Consider the following 22,019-nt stretch of genomic DNA (forward strand, 5'->3'; position numbering starts at 1 on the left):
CCAAACCACTCAAAAACAGCGCTCAAACAGCCCCTGACCTGGGCATCGTCAAACAGGCCATCCTTGTTGCTTACAAAGAGGAGCCGAGTGTCGTCAGCGTAAGTGACAATCCGGGCGCCGAAAGACTCCGCCGTCTCCGCCAGGGGGGCCATAAAGATGTTAAAGAGGAGGGGGCTCAGAATGGAACCTTGGGGAACCCCCACTTCTAGCGGTGACATTTCGGCGGAGTAGGGAGGTGCCCAGATTGTCTGCCGGCGGTCGGCTAAGAAGGATTTAAGCCAATTCCACACCGTTCCCCGCAGACCAAATTCCCAGAGTCTGGAAAGAAGAAGTGCGTGGGGTACGGTGTCGAAAGCCGCCGACAGGTCTAGCATAATCAGTAACACTTTTTTTCCAACATCCAACTCCTCCCTGATGGCATCTGTGACTTCAAGGAGCGCAGTCTCCATGCTGAAATTTGCACGGAAGCCAGATTGAGTGCTATGCAACAGACCCTTTTCCTCGATGAAATTAGAGATAGATCTGTGAACAAACCTCTCAGTCACTTTTGCCAGAGCAGGGAGTAGGGAGATGGGTCTGTAATTGGCATGGACTGAAGGGTTGAGCGCTGGTTTTTTAATGAGTGGCAGGATCATGGCGCTCTTCCAAGCTTTGGGAACTACCCCGGAAGAGAGCGACAGATTCAGGATGGGATTTACCAGGTCATTTAGAACTGGTGCCATATTTGCTAGACACTTGGCCGGGCAAGGATCTTGTGGAGATCCGGATTTAAGACTTGCCAAGATGTCAAGAGAACTCTCCTGATCTAGTGGGGGAAAGTCACACAGGAAGGGACCATGGTCTGGTAATTGGCACCCCAGACTCATCGTCTGCTGCTGAAAAGTGGCCTGGAGAGATTCTTGAATGGTGGTAATTTTCTGTACAATATAGACAGCCAATTCCTTCAGCTAAGCTTCTGAATGAGCATGGGTTGGAGTATAAGCGGAAGGAGAGGTGAAATCTTTTACCACCCTGAAAATTTCCTTGCAAGAATGTTCCGCTTCATTTATTCTAGATTCCAGATAGGATTTTTTACCTTCCCAAATTGATTTATGGGAGGCTCGAGTCAGCGTCTTAAAATTTAGCCTCTCAGTATGATCATAAGATCGCCTCCATGCTCTTTCTGCTTTCTTAAGATCTTGTCGTGCTTTTTTTAAATGAGGGGTAAACCAAGGGGCAGATGTCCTCTTATCGGCGGAATTTTGTTTCTTGGCCGGAACCAAGCTCTCTAGACGATCTGTGAGCCAGTTGTGAAAGAGAGCAATGTAATCCTCTACATTATCAGAGGTGGGACAAGGGAAGTTTGTTAAAGCATTTGAAAGCATCTCCCTAGTAAGAAGATGGAAAGGTTTGGAGAGATGCTTTAGCGACCCAGCAGGTTTGGACCGTGATGAAGCCATGACAGGGATGGAGAAAGTGATGATTAAGTGATCTGACCACAAAATTGGCATGGGAGGGTCAACACAGATAGGAAGAGTAGAGAAGATCTGGTCCAACGTGTGGCCTTTATTATGAGATGGTCCTGCCACATAAGGAAATAGGCCTAGCACGGAAGTAATATCCAACAGTTTTTGAGTGTCCGGATCTGAATTATTGTCCATATGAATATTTAAGTCACCTAATAGAAGGCAATGATTAGACCTAAGGCAAGGGGTCGATAGGGCTGCCTGCAGTTCTTCTAAAAACGGCCCCACCGAGCCTGGTGGTCTGTAAACAAGAATACCAGTACAAGCCTGGGAGGATGAGAGCTGGAGAGTGAAGCCAAGAGCTTCACTGCCCTGAATATTATCTACAGGGAACGTGCGACATGCTATATTCTTATTTACTTTGATAGCCACTCCACCCCCTCTACCAGATGGCCTGTCTTTCCTATAAATATTGTAGGCGGAGGGTACGGCATTTGCCAAATCTGGGGAAGAAGAGTCAGACAACCAAGTTTCCGTTAGGAACAAACAGGATACCTTCGAATCGTGTAACATATTCCAAATGTCTAGAGCGTGGCCAGGTAAGGATCTGGTATTCAGTAGTAAACATTGATGGTGGATGGGTGGGCTAACCTGTGTAAGTGATTTCCGATCAGGAAGGCGCCAACCACATGCGCTACACCCTTTCTTCAGAGCCCGCCCTCCTGGGAATACATGATGGCAACGGCCACACAGAGGACGGAGAGTACGAAGCTCGGGGCTGGAATACGTGAGCATACTAAGGCACATATTGCCACTAGCTCAGGAAAAGGAAAAGTAAAGTAAATAGCCGTCCGCCCCCGTCCGCTTCCGTGCCGCTGACTGGCGCAGACTGGCTACTCTTTGGCGCCTCTTCCGCGCGTATACGGCGCTACCGCTGCGCTAGGTAGGGAGAGGTCTTATAGATTAGGTGAGGGTGGAGACTAGCCCGCCAACCTCCCCAAGATGGCTGGCCAGGATGGAACAACCAGGAACCAGGAAGTGGTGTCGCTTCAACCTCCCTCCACAACAATCAGCACAGAAGCTGTGGTGGACCAGGGAGTAGCGAGCAAAATGCAAGTAAGAGCTCATAAATCGTTTTTTAAAAACACATATTATCACATTCAATAGGTTTTTAAAATATCAGTAAAACAGAGTAAAATGCTTGCAGTAATCCTAGTCACAGTCAAGCGCTAGCGCTACGATCTTCGTTTGTCAATGCGCTCCAGAACACCCAGGACCCAGTCCCTTCCAGGTACTTCAGAGAGGTCGAGGGCTTGCAGCGGGCCCTTCTTTGGGACGGCAGACCGCGTATTGCTATAACCAAACTCACGCTCCCGTGGTATGACTGAGGTATCGCTTTGCCGGATATCCAGAGTATTATTGGGCCTCCCAACTAGCTACCCTCAATCATGGTTTTTACGGTCCAGCCGATAGCCCGGGGTACGCCATGGACCGGTGGCTCCTTGATGGTGGGAAGTATTACAGGGCGTTATACTAAAGATCTCTGGATGGAAGAATAACGGGCCCAATCAGGACAGCGGTGCACATATGGAAGACTGTCACAAAGGCACAGGGATGGAAGGGGAGGCTCACGTTGGCCACCCCACTTTACGACTCAGACCTGCTGGGTAAACTGTGGCATACTAAGGGGTTTGACCGATGGGACCTCATTGGTATCTCCAAGGTAGACGACATGATGGCCAGGGGTGAGAAAGTCTTTCGCCGCTCTACAGACATAATTTCAACTGGGGGCGACGGAATTTTTTAGATACGCCCAATTGCGGCACGCCCTTCTGGCGGTGCTGCCGCTGGGTGAGAAGGTCCCAGAGTCGTCCCCGCTGGAAGATAGGGTGCTAGATGGTCATATGTCGGACAGTGCCATCTCGTTGGTATATAAAAAACTGATTAATGTCCGAACGGACCTCCTTTTGAGTGTGAGAGACCAATGGGTGCGTGATGGAGTTGAACTGGATGACGAGGATTGGCAGTGTGCGGTGTCATCCCCCAAGGAAGTGGCGATCCCAGCCAGACTACGTCTGGTCCAACTGAAAATTTTACATAGAGTGTATGTGACCAGCCCCCGGTTGATTCACATGGCCCATTCGGTGGACGGTCTTTGTAGGCGTGGATGTGGTGAACTGGCCACCTTCATGCACATTATCTGGGAGTGCCATGCGGTCGCTTCCTACTGGAGGCGTGTCCACGCGGTGATGTGTGAGGTGACTGGTGTCGAATTGCCAGCTGAAGCCCAGCGCTGCTTACTGAATGTGTGGGGCCCCACGGATTACAATAATGCGCAAACCCAGTGGGTCACTTTGGGAAACATGGTGGCGAAGCGTGACATCGCTCAGAAATGGGGAGCCACATCGCCTCCATCTGTTGAATTGTGGAAGACCAATATGGACTGGTGCATGCTCCGTGAGAAAACAGTATATGTGGCCCGGGGTAGACCCAAGAAATGGCTTCGGATCTGGGGGGCCTGGAACGAATATAGGGGTGATATCTGTCTCCCTCCCGACACTGCCCCATTGGAGATCCGACTTTCGCCTTAGCCTATACTTCCAACCAAACTGTCAATGCCTTGCAAATCCTGCGCTTTTCCCCTCCCGATATCGTCCATTTTGCACTGTTCATACGTGTATTCTTTGGGCTTACGGTCCAACCTTTTCCTGCGTTGGGTACTGTCGGCTTAAGTCCTTTTGCCTTGCCTTTTCCGCACCGTTTCTGGTGCTCTTTTATGGTATTTTACTTTTTGTTTTCTTACTCATAACATAAAATTAAACCTTGTACGATTTTATAATATGCACTGTGTGCACTGACCATCCTCTTTTTATACTGCTGCCTAGCCTCTGGGATGTAAGGCTGAATAGCCGTGTACTTTGATCTGTAAATAAAGGTTTTCCAAAAAAAAAAAAATAATAATTTACAATAGCTAAATATATATAACGAAGTCAAAATAAATAAAAATAGTGCATTCATTTGTTGAATATTTTAATAACTAACTTTGGATTTAAAAAATGCAATTTAAATTAATTCTATGCATCACTTAATAAATACAAATTAAAAAGATTCTTTAGGTGGGAATTACCAGGCACATGCATCAACGGATTTTGCGATCGCATATGGTGCGAATCGCAAAAATCGGCCGTTTGCGATCGCAAAATCTGCTTTTGGAATGCATGAAGGGGTAAGGCCCTCGCAATTTGAGAATTCGCAAATATTTGCGAATTCTCAAATTGCGATTGCATTTAAGGAAGCGCATTTTGCGATTCCTTAAACGCAATGCATGAAACTTAAAAAAATTGCGATTTCGCAATTAGGGGGAGGAAATTACCATGAGGTTGAACCTCATGGTAATTTGCGAAAACTTTGAAAAATGCACTTTTGTGCATTTTTCAAAGTTTCATGTTGTGCACAGATTGATTTCAGGGGTGAAACAGTGTGTCCTTTGGACACCCCTCCACCCTTGAAATCGCATTCTCAAATTTGCGATTCGCTAATTGCTAATCGCAAATTGAGAATGTCTTCCCATTCATTCCTATGGGCCTCTAAGCCCTTAGGAATGAATGGGGAGGTATTCCTTAAATTGCGACTCGCAATTTGCGAGTCGCAATTAAGGAATATTAAGAAAATCATAATTCTTTTAGCGATTTCTAGATGCATTGCATTTTGCGATTCCTTAATTGCGATTGCTTATTTTTCGCAATCAAGGAATCGCAAAAAGCAATATTGATACATGTGCCCCTACATTTTTAATTTAAACTTCCTAAAAATAATTTATTTAATATATCCATTACGTTTCAACTCAATATGAATTTAATAGTGCTGCAGCGTAATTAATTCTGTAAGACATTTAACCCCTTTGCTGCTAGGCCTTCCCTCCCCCCTTCCTCCCCCGTGCTAATGGGCACATGCATCAATATTGCTTTTTGCAATTCCTTAATTGCGAAAAATAAGGAATCGCAATTGGAGGTCAACTTGATGGTAATTTGCTCCCCTTATTAGCGGAATCGCAAATTTTTCTAAGTTTGATGCATTACATTTAAGGAATCTCAATTTGAGATTCCTTAAATGCATTCGTAATTTAAGAAATCGCAATTTTGCGATTTCTAAAATAGCGAAAAGTACAAAAATGATGATTCATCCCAAAAGTTGAAATTGCATTCGGAAACAGCCGTATTTTGCAATTCGCACCATTTGCGAATGCAATTTACAATGATGCATGTGCCCCTACGCCTTTTTTGAGCAATTTAAGGTAGTCTGCACTTAGGCCCTGTAACTTTTGACCACATGAGGTATCCACACCAAATTTGCGTACTTTTCTTCCAAAATCATGGGGGTTTTAAAGGTACCCAGGGTTTGTTGATTCCCTTGGAGGGGACCCAGAAATTAGTCAAAATACAGCCACATTTTGTTTTTTGGGTATAAAATAGAAAAAAGATCTGAAGATGAAAGTGTTTTTTTCCCTGCAAATGGTATCAACAAAGGATTTTTGGTGCTGAAATCACCATCTTCCCAACTTTCAGGTACAGACTGACTTGTCAGAAAGCCAAAGTTTTTACAGTGTTTTGCCTTTTACAGGGACAAAACCTATTTTTGATATTTTTTGTGCTTTCAACCTCCTTCCAGTTAATGGTAAAAATGGGTATGAAAGCAATAATGGATCCTGAAAAGCTATACATTTCAAATAAGTAGACGAGTCTAAATTCAGCAAGGGGCCTTTTGTGTAGATCCTTAAAATGTTATTTATAGAAACTAACAGTTGAAAATAGGAAAAATTGAAAAGGAGTTGGAAAAAAAAGAATTTGTGTCAACGTTTTCACCTGTCATCTCTAAGTATGACATAATTTTTTTAAGCAATATACAGTTACATCCACAGGACCCTTCTGGTTGTGGAGATATATAGGACTTGTAGGTTCACCAGGACCCAGACAAACCCGGAGCCAATAACTGAGCAGCATCTTTCAATCGTTTTTTATTGTGTACCGGGTAAAAAGCAATTCATTTGGGAAAATATAAACAGTGAAAAAATGAATGAAAGACAGCTATGTATTTCTAAAATGGGAACAAAATATAGAGTTTAGAAACAGTAGCTTTTTGCACATCTCCGAAATTGTGGGTACTCATACTGGTTTGTGAATTATAGGACATTTTTCAAAGTTATTTCTTTTTTACACAGTCTTACATTTGGAAAGCAGAAATGTCAATAGGTAACAGTTGCTCTACCATTCTGTGTTCCCCCTAGTCTCCCGATAAAAATGGTACCTCACTTGTGTGAACAGACTTTTTTTTTTTTAAGTTCCTAGCTGTAGACTTTGAACACTAGCTCTGCCGGCACCTAGGGAAACTTAACAAACCTATACATTTTATTAAACTAGACACTCAACAGGAATACAGGATGGGGCGACTTTTGTGGCTGTCACCAGGTTCTCTTACCCAAAATCCCTTGCAAACCTTAAAATGTGTAAAAAAAACAAATTGTCCTCACATTTCTGTGGTGGAAAGTTGTGGCATCTGCGTGGATCCACATAATTTCACCCAATCTGCATTCCAAGTCTTCCGATAAAAATGATACCTCACTTGTGTTGGTAGGCCTAGTGCCCGCAACAGGAAATGGTGCAAAAACGCAACATGGACACCACATTTTTACAGTGAAAACTGACACTTTTTTTGCAAAGTGCCTAGCTGTAGATTTTTAACCTTAGCTGCCGACACCTAGGAAAACCTAGCAAACCTAAACATTTTTTTTTAAAGTAGACGCCCAGAGGAATCAGGGGTAGGGTGACTTGTGTTGCTCCCACAGGTACTGTTGCCCAGAATCCCTTGCAAACCTCACATTTTGTGTAAAAAAAAATAAAAAAAAATCATAAAACACATTTTCCTCACATTTCTGTGATGGAAAGTTCTGGAATGTGTGAATCCACAAAATTCCCGACATTGCCCAAAAGCAGCCCCCACCCCTACATATAAAAAAAGCCAGCATAATCTCTGGCTCCTAGTGGGCTACTACCCCCATCTGCCTCCTGGTCGGGGCAGAAAGACTGGCATCTTTTTTGGGGGGTTTAGGGGATTGACATGGCCATTCTAGGTAGCCCCCACCCACGAACTTTGGAGAAAAGAAAATCCCTAATGGCTAGTGGGCTTTCTGGCCCCCGGGGGGGCAGAGAAGGGGCTATTGCCCCCTCTTGCATCCCAGTGGGGGGCAGAACGACTAGCATTTTGGGGGGGAGGGGGAGGGGTTGGGTGCATTGGCAGCCCTCACCCTTACGTATAGATAATAAAAATACTGGGGGGGGCAGAAAGACTGGCATCATTTTTGGGAGGTTTAGGGCATTGACATGGCCATTGTGGGTAGCCCCCACCCACGAACTTGAGAAAAGAAAATCTCTTATGGCTAGTGGGCTTTCTGGCCCCCGGGGGGGCAGAGAAGGGGCTATTGCCCCCTCTTGCCTCAGTGGGGGGCAGAAAGACTAGCATTTTTTTGGGGGGGAGGGGTTGGGTGCATTGGCAGCCCTCACCCTTCCATATAGCAGACTCCACCCCTAAATTCATTGGCAAAAAAACCCTGGCATCTAGTTGACTTTCTGCCCCCCCCTTGGGAGCAGAGTGGGGCTACTACCCTGCCTGTCCCTTGCAGAGGGGGGGCAGGGGGCATTGTATGGCTATATAGGGAAGCCCCCACCCCTAATTTAATGTGGAAAAATATCCCTGGTGATCTAATGGGCTTTCTGTCACCCCCAGGAATGGGGCAGACAGTCTGAAGATACCCATTTAATTTTGGGGGGAGCAAAGGCCCATGCCCAAGGGGCCGCTTACCCCTCCCTGGTGGCTAGTGGGTGGTTCCCTGCTTGGGGATCGCCCTCCTGTTGGGGGAGGGGGATGGAATCCCTCTGGTTCCCGCACCAGAGGGATTACATGTGCAACGACAGCCGGGGGTGTCCAACGTACATGAGCACTGGTGCGTCAGACAGCCGAGGCCAGTCCAATGCACCGAAGGGGTTAAAGTAAATATATAACATGAAAATACATTTTTTGTTAAATATTACTGTAAAGGTAATTTTTTTCTCATTTTCCCTATACTTTATCACAGGGAAACTGCAGTCAAGGTGAAGGTCTCCGCATGGTAAAGTACAGGGAAAAATAACGTTTATTTAAAGTTTCAATAAATATTTATAATGTTTACTATTAATGTAAATTATAATTTAAATGAAGAACATTAAAAAATGCTACAGCACTGTTAAATGGAAATTCAAACTTTCATTAATGGAAATTACAATTATTTGTCTAACGTTTACATTAAAATGTTATAATGTGCATTAACTCATTAGAAGTGATGTGGGGCGTGGCTAAGCTAGCCACGATGGCGGTTGTGTCCCGCTGAGGCGCCGCGATCGGGCCGGCATCCAACCCGGTTCAGAGGTCGCCGAGGGCCCAAAACGTCGAAAATCAGCAGTCGGAACATACCAGACATCCAAGGTGATCCTGCAGTCCCTGGTAATCTGCTCGGCGGCGGTGGAAAGGGACATCGAAATCGACCCACCGGAGGCGGGCGCCGAAGCTCAAGATGGCGCCGTGACTTCGAACCTATGGCCTAATCTGACCAGAGGCTTTACATCTCCCGGCTGCCATCCCTGAGAAGACCATGAAGCCGGCGGAGGCCTGTGGCCAGGAAGCCCCCCCCCCCATTCCGGACCCATCCGCTCGGGGGACGCTAGGATCAGAGTGGGAGCAGCCCGCCATTTTGGATATCCTGAAGGGCTGCTGCTCCACGCAAGGTCCCGTCTTGAGTACACCACACAGCGGCACCACAATATGGACAGACACCTTTCTGCAGACATTGGGACCTGAGGTTCACCAGCGCAGCCAATTTCCCCCCGAAGGACTCGACTGACCCAAAGATGGCGCCTCAGGAGCCCCGCAAGTGACGACGAGATTCCCAAGACGTGTTCATCAGCCAACAGACTGAAGGTGAGCTGCGTGCCTCAATAACCCCTGTTGCAGCGCTCCCCTGGGTGGACGGCCCGGCGAGGCCACACTACCGAACTGTCAACCGCTACCTGGGACTGCCACAGATGTTGCCTGACCCTAACATGGAGGAGTGCTAGCTCTCCCGAGCTCGTATATTGGACTGTCTCTGTCACTGAGCCAGCTCTGACCCTCCACAACGTGTCATCTGGAGGCCCTGTCCTACTGCTTCCCCTCCCATTAAGTGCACACAGCTCCGAGGGGACCTGGGGACAGCAGCGACCTTGTATTGACCACCTGAGCCACGTGGCAGTGTGGTGGGCATTGCTCAGCCCCTCGCCCCCCCCCCTAATCTCTGGGCAGAAATTCCGCAGAGCAACGCTCCCTCTCACATCCCTGATGCCGAGCACTATCTCCCAGAGATTACCGCCATGGGGAAACCAAGGGGCACACAGACACCCTCCGTGCCAGAAACCGCTCCGGAGAATATGCCACACACGCGGGCATGGTCGCAAACCAATACATTGCAGGCGGACCCAACTGTATCGGCTAAACTGGACCAGGTACTGGCAGCCATCGAATTATCCCGGCTGTCCATGGAGGAGCAACTGGGCACCCTGGCAACCGACATCAGCCTAATCCGCGACGATCACCGGAAACTAGCGCTAGCGGACAAAGTGAAAGATGGAGAGAAGACGCTAGCCGACCTACAACCCATGGTTAAAACACATCAAACCACACTACAGGAGGTCGTACACCGCATGGCGGTCATAGAAGAGCACGCGGATGATTTGGAAGGACGGTCGAGGCGCTGTAATATACGCGTGCTGGGTCTGCCGGAGGGAATTGAAGATGTGAATCCCCTGGACTATATGGAGACTTGGACAAAATCCTTTACCCCAGTTACGGACCGGACTACATTAGTTTCCATCGAAAGCGCCCACAGGGTTCCTGTCCGGAGACCGCCGCCAGGATCTGCCCCGAGACCGATGCTGGCAAAGTTTCTATTATTGCGCGACCGGGACGCAGTACTCCGAGCGGCCCGAATGGCAGGCCCCCTACAAGTAGAGAACAAACAAATTATGATTTTCCCAGACTATGCACGCGCAGTTCAACAACAGCGGTCCTCCTTCCCCGATGTCAAAACGCGACTACGCACGAACAATGTCCATATTCCCTGTTGTACCCTGCTCGACTCCAGGTCCTACACAAGGGCTCCGCCATCTTCTTCGCCACTACTGAGGAGGCACAAGACTGGGCAGACCAACACTGCCCATTGCAGTCCAGAGCAGAGACTCAGCGCAACTCAAGCCCCAAACCACCAAGATCCAGGAGACGCGGCCCAAGCGACCCCACAATGGCACCACCAGAAGGCCTGGGTCTTCTCCCCAAGAGTCTCCAGACTTGACACAAATAGTACGAGAACGCCGAGAGGCCCTGCAAGCGGTGATGGATCTACAAGCGCTGCCCCTCACGCAGGACATCGATCGACCCGCACAGATATTCACATCGGGGGGGGGGGAAACGACAGCGATGACAGTGTCTGGCGGAGGCTCCGCCACCCCCCCCCCCCCGGTCACCGCACAAACAGCTGATGCTATCCTGGACGGACAATTGGGTGCCTCTTCAATGTGAATGAACTCCACAGACAGTTACGGGCGCCCGGTTCGCGCTGGACTCCCTTAGTATTGCACAAGCGTTTTGTTTGTACTGTGTTGGCTAAGCGCGACATTCCTTGATCCTCCAAAGACCCGATCCGCGCGCAGTCTCGCGCGTACACATACTGCCACCCCCGCAGGTTCTAATCACACCTTTCCCCTAGTAGGGAATTTGTTTGGATATATCGCCACCAGCGACGTGTCCTATGTATTGGGACTGTTTCCCAACCCCAGTTCTGTCAGTTCCAACCCCAGTTTGGTATTGTCCCACCCCCTTCATAGCATGGTACGAGTCAGGGCACATGCCACACATTTGGCAGCACTATATCGGGTCCCTTGGGTGCTTCCTCCCAACAGGAGGGCTATTGGATTGGGGATCTCGCTGACCACAGACTCCCCCAGGAAGATGGCAACACAACTATCGGACATTAATGTCCTTACACTCAATGTCAGGGGTCTACACACACCGAGAAAGCGCTACTCCGTATACTCATACATAAAACGCTAAAACACCAGAATCGCATTCATCCAGGAAACCCACCTTACTGGCACCGAAGTAGGCAAACTACAGGCTAAATGGCGCGACACGATTTGTGCCACTACATACTCCGCATACGCACGGGGCGCCCTGATCTGGGTTAGACCAGGGACTCCTTTCCGGGAACTCAGACGGGTAGAGAACAAGGAATGCAGGTATGCTTTATTAGAGGGCCTTCTGGATGGCCAGGCAGTCCTATTAGGTAGCATTTACGCCCCTAACCTGGAACAGGATAAATTTTGGGACCATCTCACGGGGATCCTTGCTCAATTCACCGCTGTTCCCTGGCCATTGGGAGGAGATTATAATTGCACACTGGACATCACCCTAGACCGCTCGCACCCCCCACCCCTACGCTCCCCGGCTCCCAAACAAACGGAGAAATTTCGGGACTGGACCTCGCACTGGGCCCTCACAGATGCATGGCAACTTCATCATCCACACACCCGCATTTACTCATTCCATTCCATCCCCCATAATTTACGGGTGCGCCTGGATAGGTTCCTCTGCTCCTCCCCAAAATTCTGTCCACAGATTATATGGGCAGGATCGTCTCAGACCATGATGCCCATTTACTACGGCTGAACTGGCGCCGCCCACACCCACCGGTCCCCACCTGGCGACTGCCACGTGAATGCCTAACCGACCAGGTCTTTCAACATGCTCAAACACAAAGCATACAAGACTTCTTCACCCACAATGTAGGCACAGCCTCCTCGGTATTGGTGGAATGGGACGGATTCAAAGTGGTGGCCCGGGGAGAATTCATTAAACAAATCACGGGGGTTAGATGGACACTAGAGCAGGCACTCACCAAAGCAGAACACCTCGCCACGACCACTAAACAAGATGACTCCACTGAGGAACAAGTTGCGCTCACAGCCACAGCCAAGACGGCTTATCAAACAGCCTGTGCTGACCTTCGTAAATACAATTTCAGAACTTATGCCACCCGGATGCATAAAAAAAGGGATCAGGCACGATGCTTGCCTGGTTAGCGCGGCAGGACACAGACATTAAACCAATTACCGATTTCAACCCTGATGGCACCCTGGTGGGGTCCCAGGACGAGATCCTGTTAGCGTTCCGACACTATTAGGAGGCGGTCTATAGCACTCCGATCCCACCCTCGCAATCCTCAATAGATCATTTCCTTGATCCCCTAACGCTACCTACAATCACGGCAGCAGACAGGCTTGCACTAGACACGATGGTGTCCGCCGAAGTCACCCAAGCGATACATGCCCTATCTCGTAACAAGGCACCAGGCCTAGACTGACTCCCACTAGAGTATTACACTACCTTTTCTCCCCTACTAGTGCTGTGGACGACACTAATGTTTGAGTCGGCCCTTGAACAGGGGTTCCTCCCTAAATCCCTTAGGGAATCTGTAATTGTAACTTTTCTGAATCCGCATCGGGACCCACAACTTATGGCATCATATCGTCCCATTACTCTTATCCACAGACTGTAAAATTCTAGGGAAAATATTGGCCGATAGATGTGTACAAATACGCCCCCTGGTCCACCCGGATCAATGCGGGTTCGTCCCGGGCAGAAATACATCCCAAAACATCCGCCGCATCTTCCACGTGCAAGATCAGGTGAAGGACACGCACCCACGTTCAGCCTGTCTCATTCTCGATCTTGAGAAAGCTTTTGACACCATCACATGGCAATATCTATTCTCAGTCTTACACCGACTCAACATCGGCCCCGTTCTTGTAGCGTACCCACGTCTATTATATACAGTACTTACCACACGAGTCCGGTTAGGGAAACATATCTCCACGGCCTTCGAGGTCCGGAAGGGCACGAGGCAAGGCTGCCCCCTCTCACCCCTCCTCTTCGCCCTCGCGGTCGAGCCACTGGCTATAAGATTGCGTCAGGAAGGCATGAACTGGGGCATTCCACTTGCGGATGTCACTCAGAGTCTCCATGTATGCCGACAACCTTTTAATATACGTGAGGGACCACAGACGACCTGACTCCTATATGGATGACGCTCGCGGACGCCTCTGGGCTCAGAGTAAACTGGGACAAATCCACGGTCTACCCATTCCATCCTAACTTACCCCCTCAAGACTATGGATGGGGACTCAGTGTCCTGGAGCATGGAGGCCCCCAGGTACCTCGGGATCCGTCTTTACCATTCCCCGGCCGATATTTTCGAGGGCAACCATTGCAGAGCACTTGCTAGCCTTAGGTCAGCGGTCGGATTCTGGAACAGACTCCTGCTAGCCCCAATTGGCCGAGTCGCGTTGGCAAAAATGATAAAGCTCCCTCAGCCCTTATATCACTTTACGAATCTGCCAGTGGTCCCACCCAAAACCTCTTTCGCGACCTTAACTCCCTCCTTTGACAGATCCCCCAAATGAGCGTGCCGACACAGAATAGCACTGAAGACACTACAATTATCTACCACTCAGGGAGGCCTAGGAGCCCCATCCTTTGAATCCTACTTTTTGGCAGCACAACTTCAATGGCTGTCTTACTGGACGGCGGGTCGACATGCGGATGAGACTCACACCCCGATGGGCCGGGTCCCCATTCCGGAACTCACCCGTCCCCTCCTACTGGGCACCAAACCGCGGCGTACATACCCCTTACAGGTGAAGATTGCACGCCAATGCATGTTAAGAGTACACTGCATGTCGCCCAGAACGCCCTCATACTCTCCATTACTCCCGCTGGTTGGTTGGCCCAGATTCGAAACCTACTATCCGGCTAACATGCTAACAGCATGGACAGTGTGTGGGATCACAGACAAGGAGTCCCTCTTCGAAGATGGGCAGATTAAACCATTCCAACGCCTTATGGATGAATACGATCTCCCTCTGAGTCAGCTCCTACGGTATCACCAACTTCTTGAATGCTTCCGTCCCCACCACAACCTTCAGGCCGGGGAACCAAACACACACCCGGTCATACACACAATCTTGCACATGGGGGTTGGGCGACATTTAGTCACATTGCTATACAAGGCGCTCCGCAAACTCTCACACGCCCCCCTAACAACCTTACGTGCCACCTGGGAGGACGAAATAGGACGCCCACTACATGAGACGGAATGGACTAGAGCCCTTGAATCTCCCAAAAAGGTGTCTAGGAATGCCAGATTTAAAAATATACAATTTTACATCCTCCACAGGGCGTATCTGACACCGGCGCGCTTGCAAAAATTCTACCCCGACACTCCGTTCCTTTGCCCCAGATGCCACTCCCCAGAGGCCGACTTTCATCACATGTTCTGGACCTGCCCCACTCTTCGATCCTTATGGCAAATGGTCCATGATACTCAGACGTCACGGGACTTACAACCCTGGACACGTGGGAAGCTAGTGCGCTAGGCATATTCCGGATTCAGAAGCATCTTAAAGCACACAAGCGTTTCATCTCACTAACGTTATTACTCACAAAAAGGAGTATAGCCATGCACTGGCGATCCCCCACGGGCACCTCTCTGACGGCATGGGTGGGAGCGGTATGTAAATGGGCAGTGGCGGCAGAAGATGCGTTACGCGAATAAGAAGTCAAGGGAATCCGGAAGCACCCCATCTCCATGGAATGGGCCATGCTATTACACCGTTTCAAACAATCAACAAGTAGTGAGGAGCCGGACGCCAGTCCATCCAACCCACCACTTCCCACCCACCTACACAGGCAGGACTGCGGACCTTGAACCCCCCCTGACGGCGCACCAGCGATGCAGACGGATATACCCCATACCCCACATCCTACCATATTAGATGATTGAACCCCGTCAGTGATCCAATTTAAGCCCCTTCTCACATAGCAGTGGTACACTGCTACGCAACCCAGCGAGATGTACGACACCCAATCCCGTATCACAATCCCCCGCACCCGTGCTCTACACATCCATGCTCCTCTCCCCGGTTTGTGCCCCCGTTTTGAATAATACTGTTGCATGGCACCTACAAACCGCTCCACATATCATAGTGGACTTATACGAGTGCAGTATATTGTTATCGCTTATATGTCTAGATACATGATTTGTACTGTTCAAATAACGGAATGCCGATAAAAACAAGTTTTAAAAAAAAAACTCATTAAAAGTGATGTATGGAATTAATTCAGATATAACTTATAAAATATATTTTCCTTGTTTTCAAAAACTTTAAATGAATAATTAACATTTCATGATTAAATAGTAAATATGGACTATTTTTATAAATTCTTGTTAACATTAATTGCGATTCTCCTATTAACATGACCAGAGAATCTGGATTTCATTAAAGACACGGAGGCTAACATTATGCATTAATCCTTTAATGTAGTCTATCTACTGCCCTTTTTAATAAATTCCTTGAAACGTCTGTTAATACTTATCCTAGACCTTTTTTCTTCATGGCCTGATAATTCTCTTCATAACAGGAAATGTTTTTCTATTAAACTTGCTACTCTTATGTTTGATTTCTTGTCGTAGGGTATCTGATGTTAAATCTCTTGATATTTCTAATAGATGTTATGACATGTATGGTGTTCAGTTTGAAATCCTTAGGAGACCTAAAACCATGTCAGATTCTATATTTTACCCTCGTTTTGACTACGCCAAAAAACTTTGTTGTCGATTGTATGAAAGAATACGACTCCAGAATGAAAGACCTTCGCCCTCAGGATGCCAATCAACTACTCATTTAATTTGTTAAACCTTTTAAACCAGTCTCTTCCTGCTCTATTGCTCAATGGTTCAAGTTGTCTATGAACTTCACTGACATTGACCTTTCTAAATTTCAAGCCCACTCTCTCAGAGGTGCTATGGCTAGCAAGTCCTTTTGGTCTGGTGGTAAGTTAGATTTTTTTATTTATTTATAAAGTTTTATATAGCTCAAACTTTATCCCGAAGGATATGATATCCTTAAAGCTGCTGATTGGTCCAATGCCTTCCCTTTTGCTCGTCATTATTGTAAACCTATTGAACACATGTCCGATGTTGTTCTTCAAGGCTGACAACATGCACAATGTAGCCTCCTGTCTTGTAATGAAATTGCGATTCTCCTATTAACTTGACCAGAGAATCTGGATTTCATTAAAGACAGTAGGCTAACATTATCCCACCCGTCCCTTCCTTGGACGGAGTATATATTTATATTTTATTGACTATTTACAATCATATGCTGTTGATTCTTTCCTTGTTCGTTTACTGTTTACAATATGCATTTTGTCTTTAACGCAAAGGTTTTTCAACCTTTTAATTTTTTCATTCTTCTTTTCAGATAACTCAGCTTAACGGATAGTTTCCTGGACTGCTCTTCTCTTCGTTTCCTTCTTAGGAATTTCGTTTCTTCATCGCTCTCCAAGTTGCACCTCGACCTTACGAACTCTCTCCTTTGCTTAGTTTCATTTAAAAGAGGCAGCTCTGTTGGTTGCTCATACTTTTTATTGTTGTTGTCACTGTATTCTAGTTCTTTCTATCTATGATGTAAGAGCGGCTGCTTGTGATGACTGCATTAAAGTATTAATGCATAATGTTGCCTCCTGTCTTGTAATGAAATTTTAATTTTAAAAGCTTTTCCTTTTTTGTTTTTATTTTTTTTGTTTTTATTGAAAGTTCATGACAATATCATATCAAATACATAGGAAAAAACACACACTAACATGACTATACCAGATAGTTATACATACTAAGATATAAATATGGCTAACAGATTTTCCACTTCTAATAAGAATGTTCAAGCTGATTAAAACCATTAATATAACGGGAGATACAAATACAGATAATATGTTAAGATCGTAAGGGGAGTAGTGCTATGGATGTTAAAAAGCTACAAGCCCAGGGTTTTTGACCGCCTTCATGATGCCACGGGGGCCCAGAGCCTTAGTCCCATATCCCTGGATTTCACTCCCTTCAGTGCGTACAGCTCTGACTCAATGTTATGGATCCCTAGTAGCCTACACATCCACATCTGAAAGGTTGGGGCCTCAGTGTCCTTCCATGCAGCAGCAATTAATATTCTAAAGACTGCTGTTGCTATGAAAACGAGTGCCTCCATCTCTACGCTCAAACCCATTTTGGCGTCAACCCGAATATTAAAAGTGTTGGGGATAGATCAATCCTGACATCTAGCAGCCCCTCTAAAAACTTTACAATTTCATTTTTAATTGGCCCTAATTTCTCGCAGCCACAAAACATGTGAAGCAGATCGGCAGGGCCCTTTGTCAGGTTTTACGATCATCAGCGCGCCTGCCTAGCATTTAAAACTACATCTCCCAGAATTCCCGGTGTTACAGAGGGGAATAAAAGAGGGGGCGTGGCATAGAGACGTTGCACGTAATTTGTTATTATTGCCGGAGTGTTCCTGAAAGAAGGCTGTGTCGCGGTATTCCGAAGCGACTTCTGAGGACCTTGGTAACTTGGAAATAGGAAGTTCCCTCAGCTGTGTGAACGCTGTTCATACAGTGACGTCAGGTATCTAAGGGCGGACTGTGCCAAAACAGCTGCTCTCCTTGCCGGTGTCTTGTGTTTTCCGGAGCAGGAAGAACGGAGGGGACGCTATTGGAAATCTCAGCGGGCTCGCTGTGATTGTGCTCGATATCTTCTTACCTAGGCACTCCGTGCTAGTAATGAAGAGAACAGTGTGGTGGCGATCCGGGGTTACAGGAAGGAAATATCATCTGTTTCCCCTAGAGCGGAGGATAGTGGGGTAGCGCCCTACATTCTACCGTTTCTTGGCGTTCTTGGAACTTTGTCTGATAGTAAACGGAGGTGGAGTTGAACTTCCTGTTTGACTGTCTCGCGGATGATGGTAGTAGGAAGCTACATCATACCGTGTGCTGGTTTTGGCAGCTTGTATTGAATACTTTACTTTGGAGCACATTTTTTGGGAACTAAGCACTTATGATTTGCGATTGAATCTACTTCTGAAAGAGTGGAAAAAATACTAATTGGGAATACTTCACGATATCACCTTTCAAACAAACCAGGAGGGTAGGTGTGTGCTGTGGTGTGATCTCCATTATGCTTAGTATGAATATTGTTGGCCAGAACATTAACCTGTGTCTTTGTTTCATGTAGGGGCTGTTTTATACGAGATAGTACGAGGTGTTACTCACAGAGTGAAGTTGTGGGATTCTGTTATTCAGGTGAATATAGGATCAAGGGAGGGTAGCGAGAATGAAATGAGAGTAGGATTAAGATTGGTGTATTAACCTGTGGATTTTTCTCATTTCAGCTATCCCTTCCCCGCGGACCCCTTCCTTCCCTTCCTGGTTCCTGTTTTTTTCCCCCGCTTGATCACTCGAACACCCTGTACATAAAAAGGGGTGTTGGTGAGATCAGGAGGTGGACCCATATTGCTACAATCGTTTCCTGCGGAGCCCGGCCCTGACAGAATTACGTGCCCACGAATTATACTCCGCAGGGTTCGATTGTGGTAGATATGGCCACCTTAGATGATGTACTGCGTGCGTTAGTATTGGTGCAACAGGAATTGGTAGCATCTAAGGCTGAGGCAGTAGCATTGAAGGATAGGGTGGAACAACTATCTAAAAATCCTTTTTCTTCTGGTCCAGCTCAAGTCCAGGTTACGGTTCCTCCTATTCCTTTGGCCAACCCAGAGCGTTTTTCAGGGGATCCTCGCAAGATTCAGGTGTTCCTCACCCAGGTGCTGCTTCATTTCTCCTGCAAACCAGCAGCTTTTCCCAATAACCATTCCAGGGTGGCGTTTGCCATTTCGTATTTTGTGGGGGAGGCAGCTAATTGGGCCGTTCCTCTGGTTAGAAATGACGATGCTATACTCTCGGATTGGAATGAGTTCAGGAAGGCGTTTGAGAAGGTGTTTGACAGAAGGGCTAATACCTTAAGTGCTGATAAAGAATTAATGGAGTTGAAACAGGGGAGAGGCGAGTTAATCACGTATCTGACCTCCTTTAATCGCCTAGTGGCAGAATCTGAGTGGCCTGAAGGGAAGAGAATGTCTCTTTTCTATCAAGGACTCAGGGATGAGATTAAGGATGTGATAGCTCAAATAGATCCCCAGCCTACCACGTGTATCGACATGATCAACTTGGCTCTGAGACTGGACAGCAGAATGTCAGAAAGAGGTGGGGATAGGAAAAGATGGGAAAAGGGGAGTTACCGGTATGATAGATTTCCACGCAAAACTGGGAGTGTAGCCGAACCAGGAACCGAACCCATGGAAATAGGAGCGATAAGAGCACCCCTGTCTAGAGAAGAAAGAGAGAGTAGGAGGGTCCAAGGGTTGTGCATGTATTGTGGTAGGAAAGGTCATTATGTCCGGGAGTGCCCAGTAAAAAACAAGGGAGCTAACAGTTGGGATAAAAACAAGAAGGCTGTGGCATCATCCACAGTAAAGGCAGTGGAGGGTAGGGAAATCCCGCAGATGGGGGAGGACGGAACCCTTCAGTGGAAGCTGACATCTCTATCTACGAATGTAATAACAGAGACTGAAGCCCATTTGGTACTAACAATGCTGGTCGAAAGTGATAACAGAACCCATAAGGTTTTAGTGAGGTTAGACTCTGGAGCCACCGGCAACTTTATTGATAATGGTCTGGTCTCTCGGTTGGAGCTATCAAGGGTTCCAAGGGATAGCCCAGAGGAGGTATTGGCGGTTGATGGGCAACCGATTAAATCAGGTCTCATTACTGAAAAGACAGCAGAACTGTTGGTGTCTATAGAGGTGGAGGAAGGGAGGCACTCAGAAATGTTGGAATTGAACATCATAGAAGCCCCACAGTACGAAATTATCTTGGGCATGCCCTGGTTGACATACCATAATCCCAGGATAGACTGGAAATCCAGAACCGTACATTTTCTGCCGGAGTTCTGTCAAGAGCATTTGATAGCTAGTGAGGTCTCTCATGTAGCAGTGTTGGCCAGTCCGTTTCTTGTAGCTACTGCTGCTGAAAAGGACGTGAAACTTCCGGTGGAATATACAGCCTACGAGGACGTTTTCAGTGAAAGTCAAGCTGAGGTGTTACCCCCACATAGGGAATACGACTGTCGCATTGACCTGATAGACGGGGCTACTATACCGTCCTGTCGAGTCTATGCACTGTCGGTCCCGGAGACTAACCATTTGAAAGAGTATCTGGACCATTATGTGCAATTGGGTTTCATTAGACCATCTAGATCTCCTGCAGCCTCCCCCCTTTTTTTTATAGCGAAGGCCAATGGGGATCTCCGGGCATGTGTGGACTACCGCGTCCTGAATAAAAACACAATACGCAACCGATACCCTCTCCCCCTCATTACTGTATTGATCGACCAAGTGAGGGAAGCAAGAATTTATACCCGATTGGACTTGCGGGGTGCTTACCACTTGGTCAGAGTTCGTGAGGGGGATGAGTGGAAAACGGCCTTCAAGACGCGGTATGGGTTGTATGAGTATTTGGTCATGCCGTTCGGTTTATGCAATGCCCCCGCGGCTTTCCAATTTTTCCTTAATGATGTGCTGAAAGAGTATATTGATTTGTTCGTGGTGGTATACATAGATGACATCTTGGTGTACTCCATGGAAACATCCAGTCATTCTGAACATGTGTGTATGGTGTTGGAAAAGTTAAGAGAACACTGTCTATATGTTAAACTAAGTAAATGCGAGTTTAGCGTGTACAATGTGGAGTTCTTAGGGGTGATGCTTAGCCCTAGAGGGCTGCAGATGTCAGAGCGTAAGGTACAAGCAGTCCAGGATTGGCCTATTCCTAAAAATGTCAGGGAAGTCCAGAGTTTTTTGGGCTTCGCCAACTACTATCGTAGATTCATTGTACAGTTCTCGCAGGTGGCTGTTCCCATTACCAGACTACTAAGAAAGGGGGTTACCTTTTCCTGGACAAGTGAGGCGGGGGAGGCTTTTGAGAAGTTAAAAACTGCATTCATTACTGCACCAGTCTTAGCCCATCCGGATTTGGAACATCCATTCGTGGTAGAAGCGGATGCTTCTGATGAGGCCATCGGTGCGGTGTTGTCCCAGAGAAACAAACAAACGGGACAGTTGCACCCGGTGGCGTATCTGTCCAAGAAGTTGAGTTCGGCTGAACTCAACTATACAATAGCCGAAAAGGAACTTCTGTCTATAAAAAGGGCATTTCAGGAGTGGAGACAGTATTTGTGGGGAGCACGTCATGTCATCACGGTATACCCCGATCATAGGAACCTACAATATATGTCCTCCGCGAGACATCTGACGCAGAGACAAATGCGTTGGATGCTCTTCTTCGCGGAATACAATTTTGTGGTGACCTTCAGGCCGGGTTCTGAAAACCGCAAAGCTGATGCTTTATCAAGACAGACCTTACCAGTGGTGGCTAAGGAAGAGGAAAGACAGGCAATAATCCCAGCAGAGAAGGTGGTGTGTGTGGTGAGAGCTGAGACATTTTTGGAGGAGATAA

At 47.3% G+C, this 22,019-nt stretch overlaps 1 protein-coding gene across 1 annotated transcript in view; it reads right to left on the reverse strand.

Annotated features, from left to right (window-relative positions):
* FTCD (formimidoyltransferase cyclodeaminase) overlaps nt 1–22,019 on the reverse strand; it is a 261,402-nt gene that overhangs the window by 197,441 nt on the left and 41,942 nt on the right. The gene's annotated exons all lie outside the window — the stretch shown is intronic.

The sequence above is a fragment of the Lissotriton vulgaris genome, chromosome 2_1 (genome assembly GCF_964263255.1).
Source record: "Lissotriton vulgaris chromosome 2_1, aLisVul1.2, whole genome shotgun sequence".
NCBI classification, from domain to species: Eukaryota; Metazoa; Chordata; class Amphibia; order Caudata; family Salamandridae; genus Lissotriton; species Lissotriton vulgaris.